The sequence below is a fragment of the Athene cunicularia genome, unplaced genomic scaffold, assembly GCF_003259725.1.
Source record: "Athene cunicularia isolate RWA unplaced genomic scaffold, athCun1 SCF_24, whole genome shotgun sequence".
NCBI classification, from domain to species: domain Eukaryota; kingdom Metazoa; phylum Chordata; class Aves; order Strigiformes; family Strigidae; genus Athene; species Athene cunicularia.
In genome coordinates this window covers 27,623-35,315 of record NW_020799311.1, presented here as the reverse complement: position 1 = coordinate 35,315, position 7,693 = coordinate 27,623, and positions in this window count along the sequence as shown.

Genomic DNA, 7,693 nt, shown 5'->3' with positions numbered 1-7,693 from the left:
ATAGCAGTTGCCTTAGTAGCGCCCGTTTCCCTAGTAGCGAATTTCCCTCATGGCTCCCATTTCCCTAGTGGTGCTCATTCCCTAGTAGCATATTTCGATAGTACAGCAGTTGTCCTAGTAGGTCCGTTCCCCTAGTAGTGAGGTTTTTAGTAGCTTTGATTTCCTAGTAGCGCCATTTTGCTATTGCGTTTCTCTATTAGCATGTGATTCCCTGGAGTGCGGTTCCCTAGTAGTGCAGTTTCCCTAGTAGCATGTTTCCCTAGTAGCACCGTTCCGTAGTAGTGCATTGCCCTAGTAGATTCATTTTCCGAAGTAGAGCAATTCCCTAGTAATGCGCGTTTCCCTAGTAGCGCATTTCTCTAGTAGAACTGTTTCCCTAGTAGCGCGCATTTCCTAGGCAAACGCGCGTTACTAGGGAAACCCATCTGGGAAACTCAGAAGTAGGGAAATGTACTACAAAGGAAAGAGCGTTACTAGGGAAATGGAGCTACTGTGGAAACACGAGCCACAGGGTTAATGTGTGAAAATTGGGAAATGCTCTACTAGGGAATCACGCTAATAGGGAAACGGTGGTACTAGGAAAACGCGCTACTAGGGAAAATCCGCTACTAGGGAAATGCACTATACTTAGGCAATGAGTGCTAATTGGGAAGGAGGCTACTAGGGATACGTGCTAGTAGGGAAACGCGTGCAGCTACGGAAACGTGCTCTAATAGGGCAAGGCGTGCTACTAGGGAAACACAGTACTAGGGCAAAACGCTATGAGACCAAGGTGTGCTACTAGGGAAACGACTTTGAAATGGGGTTTGTGTTCTCAATAGGAGGGATTAGGATTTTCACACAAAAGTGTGCTTTTTGACCTTGAAATGGGTTTTGTACCCTAAATGTGAGGACGTCTTGGACATAAAATATGTTTCCCTAGTAGCGCGTATCCCTAGTATCGCATGGCCCTAGTACTGCGCAATTCCCTAGCAGCGTGCGGTTCCCAGATAGTGCGTTTCCTTTTATTGAGTGTTGCCCAGGCAGCGCATTGCCGTAGGAGTGCGTACTCTAAGTCCCCATTCTCACAGTTCAAAATCTCATTTTCATAGTCCAAACATGCATTTTTCACAGACAATCCCTCACATTTTGGGCACAAATCCCTAACAGTTAGGGCACAAAACTCATTTCAAGGTCGTTTCCCTAGTAGTGTGTGTTGCTCTAGTAGTGTCTAGCCCTAGTAGCATGTTGACTTAATATTGCAGTTTGCCCTAGTATCATGTTGTCATAGTAGCACGTTGCCCTAATTGCGAATTTCACTAGTGGCTCGTGTTTCCCTAGTAGCGCTGTTTCCCTAGTAACACATTTTGCTGGTAGGGCAGTTGCCCTAGTAGCACGTTTCTCTAGTAGCGCGTTTATCTAGTAGCTTGGACTATAAGTATGAGATTTTGGCCCCTAATAATGGGGGCTTAAAGTAAAAAAACGAGGATTATCAGAAATAGCTTGGAGTAGACAAATAGCCCTATACATGAGGGCTTAGTTTAGAAAAATGAAGATTTACAACAATAAAGGTGCTTTTTGAAATTGAAATGGGGTATGTTCCCTACATGGATGACATCAAGCATAAATTGAGGACTTAGGATAGAAAAAGGCAGATTTTCACACAGAAACGTGCTTTTAGACCTTGAAACGGGCGTGACTAGGGCCATGCGTGAGGAAACATGCTACTAGGGCAACGCACTAGTAAGGAAACACGGTACTAGGGATACGCGCGGTACTATGGAAACACGCTCTAACAGGCAACGCGCACTCCTAGGGAAACCTGCGCAACTAGGGGAACGCGCTAAAAGGGCAACGTAATACTAGGGCCGCACGCTACCAGAGAAACGGCTCTACTAGGGAAACGCACGCTAATAGGGAAACGTGTTTGACTCTGTAATCGCGCTTCTAGGGAAATGCGCTCTACTATGGAAACGGCTCTACTAGGAAAACGCGCTACTATGGAAACACGCATTACTAGGGAAATGCGCTACTTGGGAAACGTGATCTACTAGGGCAATGCGCTGCTAGGGAACGGTGCTACTAGGGAAGTACAGTCCAGGGAATCACATGCTAATAGGGAAATGCAATAATCGGGAAATGGCGCTACTAGGGAATCGAAGCTACTAAAAAAACCTCGCTACTAGGGAAACGGACCTACTAGGGCAACTGCCGTACTAGTGACGTGTTATTAGGGAAACAGAGCTACTAGGGAAACGCGAGCCACTAGGGAAATTCGCTACTAGGGAAACAGGCACTACTAAGGCAACTGCTCCACTAATGAAATGTGCCACTCGGGTAAAAGCGGTACTAGGGAAACAGAGCTACTAGAGAAACGCGCTACAAGGGAAATGCACTATTTGAGAAACGCGCTACTAAAGAAAAACGCTAATAGCAAAAGGCACACTACTAGGAAAATGCCCTACTAGAGAATCACGCTACAAGGGAAATGCGCTACGAGGGAAACTGGTTTACTAGGGAAACGCGCGTTACTAGGGACACAGACTATGCGGGAAACTCACTAGTAGGAAAATGCGCTACAAGGGAAAGAGCGTTACAAGGCAAACGGAGCAACTGGGGAAACACGAGCCACAGGGTTAATGCGCGATACTGGGGAAATGCTCTACTAGGGAAATCGTGGTACTAGGAAAAAGTGCTACTAGGGATAATCGCTACTAGGGAAATTCATTATACATAGGCAAGGCGTGATAATTGGGAAGCACGCTACTAGGGATACGTACTAGTAGGGAAACGCGTGCTGCTACGGAAACAAGGCAAGGCGTGCTACTAGGGAAACACACTAGTAGGGCAACACACTACAAGACCAAGGTGCGCTACTAGGGAAATAACTTTGAAATGGGATTTGTGTCCTCAATGTGAGGGATTAGGATTTTCACACAGAAGTGTGATCTTTGACCTTGAAATGGGTTTTGTGCTCTAAATGTGAAAACATCTTGGAATATAAAAATAACCTGTTTCCGTTGTAGCGCGTTTCCCTAGTACCGCGTATCCCTAGTAGCGTATGGCCCTAGTACCGCGCATTTCCCTAGCAGCGTGCAATTCCCATGTAGTGTGTTTCCTTAGTAGAGCGCGTTGCCCTGGTAGCGCATTGCTGTAGGAGCGCGTACTCTAAGTCCCCAATCTTACAGTCCAAAATCTCTATTTTATAGTCCAAGCATTCATATTTCTCAGACAATCCCTCAAATTTAGGGCACAAATTCCCTCACAATTAGGGCACAAAACTCATTTCAATATTGTTTCCTTAGTAGTGCGTGTTGCTCTAGTAGCGTCTGGCCCCAGTAGCATGTTGCCCTAGTAGCATGCATACCTCTAGTAGTGTGTTGTCGTAGAAGCACGTTACACTAGTAGTGAATTTCCCTAGTGGCTTGCGTTTCCCTAGTAGCGCCGTTTCCCTAGTAACACATTTTGTTAGTAGGGCCGTTGCCCTAGCAGCATGTTTCTCTAGTAGCGCATTTCCCAGTAGCGTGCGTTGCCCTGGTAGCGCGTTGCCCTAGCAGCGTGCGTTTCCCTAATAACGCGTGGCCCTAGTCGCTCACGTTCCCTCAGTAGCATTCATTTTTCTCAGACAGTCCCTCACACTTATTGCATAAACCCCATTTCATGGTCAAAAAGCACTTTTGGTGTGAAAATCATCATTTTTCTGATCTAAATCCCCATTCATAGAATAGAAAACTTCATTTTTATAGTCCAAGTATTCATTTATCGCAGAGAATCCCTCACATTTAAGGTATTAAGCCTATTTCAAGGTAGAAAAGGACATTTTCCGTTTAAAAATCCTCATTTTTCTACATTAACCCCTCACTTTTAGGCTCCGAAATCTGATTTTTATACACCAAGTATGCATTTTACAAGGAGAATCCCTCACATTTAGGGCAGAAACTCCATTTCAAGGTCAAAAAGGTCAATTACTTTCAGGAGCTTCATGTTCTTTCTGAAAATCACCGTGTCGTTCTCAGTAAGGAGAGGTGTGATTCAGAAAATATTACCAGACAGCAAAGCTCTGCAAGCTAAAGAACGGGTGATCCTGGGCTTAGCGCTGCTAAATGCTTCAGGCCTAAGAGAAGATTTTTGCTCCAGGACCCACCCGAGCCTCCTCCCAAGAGAGTTTTGGGAGTCTTTTCAGCTCTGCTTTTGTGAGGTCTAAGCCTGGGTGGCAGCCCCAGACTTCTCCAAGGAAGATAAACAGAGGTTTTATTATCTGTGAAAAATGAATGCTTGGACTGTAAAAATTAGGATTTTGACAATTAAAATGAGGTCTTATTGAAGAGCAGTGCATATTATCAGGAAATAATGGTGCTTTTTGGTCTTGAAATGGGATTTCCCTAAATGTGAGGGATTGTCTGGGAAAAGAGATTTCTTGCAGTATAAAAATGAGACCCTATAAATGAGGGCTAAGTGCAGAAAAATGCAGATTATCAGGAAAATAATTATGTATTTTCACCTTGAAATGGGATTTGTGCCCTAAATGTGAGGTATTGTCTGTGAAAAATGTATGCTTGGACTATAAAAATGAGCTTTTGGACCATAAAAATGAGAACTAATGTTGGAGAAGGGCTTGCAGAGAGCAAGGCCATGGGTCCCTGCAGGAGCTGGTTGCAGCCACCTGATGTAAACAGAGGAAAAAACCCAGGGTGCAGTTATGCTAACGAAGGACTGTTATGTTAACAAAGAGAGACACTGAGGTACAGTATGGCCTTGTGTGTGATAAAGGAACGGCCTTGGGAAAGAAAGCAGGCCAGGAGAGGGAAGGGGTTGTGACATGCCTGAGATGCCACAAGGGGCTGGGATATGATAATGTAGCCTCTTACATGTATCCAATAGATTTGTGAGTAGTGTGCATGATTATTTAGAGTGCTATATAAGGTGTGATTTCTATAAAGTTGAAGCTTGCTCTATCATTCAGATTGAATAGGCTGCTTGCTTCCTCCGCACGCCACAGCCTAATTGTAGAAAAATGAGGATTTTCACAAAAATACAGGTGCTTTTTCACCTTGAAATGAAGTATGGTAGGTATTATCTGTGAAAAAATGAAGGCTTGGAATGTAAAAGTGTTGATTTGGACTTGAATAATGCAAGCTTAAACTGGAACAATGAGGATTTTCACATAAAAATAGGTGCTTTTTGACCTTCAAATGGGATTGTACCATACGTGTGAGGGATTGTCTGTGAAAAATGAAGGCTACTGAGGAAACATGAGCGACTAGGGCCACGCGTTATTAGGGAAATGCACGCTCCTAGGGGAATGTACTACTAGGGAAAGGCACGATAATATAGAAAGGCGCTACTAGTGTTACTAGGGCTACCCGCACTAGCAGGGCAACATAATCCTAGGGCAACGCGCGCTACTAGGGAAAGGCGCTACTAGGGAAACGTGCTCTACTAGGGAAATTCACTACTAGGGTAAGGCGCACCTCTAGGACAATGCGGTACTAGGACAACGCGCTACAAGGAAATGCGACCTACTAGGGGAACGCCCTACTAGTGAAACGAGCGGTACTGTGGCTATGTGTTACTAGGTCAACGCGCGGTATTAATGCAACACTTTCTGCTAGGGAAACGTGCTACTAGAGAAACATAAGCCACTAGGGAAGCGTGAGCCACTAGAGAAATTTGCTACTAGTTCAATGCGCGGTACTATGGCAACAAGCTACTAGGTCAACACGCGCTGCTTGGGCAACACACTACTAGGGCAACGCTCGCTGTTAGGGCAACGCACTAAGAGGGCAACATGTGCTTCCAGGGAAACTGCGATACTAGGGAAACACGCTATGAGAGAAAGGGTGATACTAGGGAAACGGGGCTAGAGGAGAAAGGCGCTGGTAGGGAAATGCACGCTACTAGGGGAACACGCTAATAGGGCAACATGCGCTGGGAGGGAAACGGGCCACTAGTTTGACGCACGCTACTAGCGAAACACTCTACTAGGGAAACGGTGTTACGAGGGCAACGCGCGCTATCAGGGAAACGTGCTCCAAGGGAAATGCACACTACTAGTGAAACGTGTTACTATGGAAATTGCTCTATTAGTGAAACGGTTACTAGGGAAACACATTAATAGGGATATGGCTCTACTAGGGAAACACACTATGAGGGAAACGCTCTCTACTAGGGAAACGCGCGCTACAAGGGAAATGGCATTACAAGGGAATTGAATGTACTAGGTAATCGTGCTACTAGGGATACGCTCTAATAGGGAAACTCGTGTTGCTGTGGAAACACAATCTAATAGGGAAATGCGCATTACTAGGGAAACACTCTACTAGTGAAGAGCGCGCTGCTACGGAAATGCACGCTACTACGGCAATGTGCTACTTGAGAAACGCGGTCTAGGGAACGGCACTACTAAGGCCTTGCGCTACTAGGGAAACGTCTTACTAGGGAAAAGCTCACTATTGTAGAAACGTGCTACTAGCGCTGCTAGGGCAACCCACACTACTAGGGAAAAACGCTATTAGGGATACGTACACTACTAGGGAAACAAACGCTACTAGGCAAACGCACTACAAGGGAATTGCACGTCACTAGGGAAACGCGATTATATGAAAATGGCGCTACTAGGGAAATGGCGCTACTAGGGCAACTGCTCTACTAGCAAGATGGGATACTAGGGAAACGTGTGCTACTAGAACAATGCGAGATAGTAGGGCAAAACATGCTACTGGGGCAACGCGCTTCTTGGGCACTGCAGTACTATGGAACCTGTCCTAGTACGCAACGCGCTACTAGGGCAACACGCTAGGAGGGCAACGTGCTACTAGTTAAACATGAGCTACTAAGGAAACGCGCTACTAGAGCAAAGGTTCTACTAGCAAAATGTACTACTAGCAAATCAATGCTACTATTAAAAGGACACTACCAGGGAAACACACTACTAGGGAAACGTGAGCCACGAGGGAAATCCGCTACAAGGGTAACGCACGCTACTACGGTAAAGCGCTGCTATGGCAACACCTTACTAGCACAACGCGTGCAACTAGGTCAACGTGGTACGAGGGTAACACTACTTACTAGGGAAGCGGTGCTACTAGGGAAATGCGTAAATGGGGAACCACGCTACTAGGGAAACACGCTACGAGGGACACACACAATACTAGGGAAAGGGAAACGTGTTAATAGGGAAACCGCGCTACTAGGGAAACACTACGCGGGAACGCTCACTACTAGGAATTGGTGCTATGAGTGAAACGCACGGTACTGGGGAAACTCCATCCACTAGGTTAACGTGCGCTAATAGGGAAACGTGCTACTAGGGAAACGGCTCCACAAGAAAAAAGACGCTACTGGGAAAACATGTTACTAGGGAAACATGCTACGAGGCAAAGGCGCAATAATAGGGAAAAGCGCTACTAGTGTAATGGACACTACTAGGGAAATGCACTACTAGAGAAATGCACACTACCAGGGAAACGCGTTACTAGAGAAACACATCGCTACCAGGGAAACACGCATTACTAAGGAGACGTGATACTATGTAAACTTGCTACTAGGAATACAGCGCTACTAGGGAAACGCGCTACTAGGAAATATGTTCTATTAGGGAAAAGCGCTACTAGAGAAAAACACGCTACTAGGGCAACGTGCTACCAGGGCATCACATGCTACTAGGGAAATGTGCTACTAGGAAATGCGCTCTACTAGGGAAACACGTGCTACT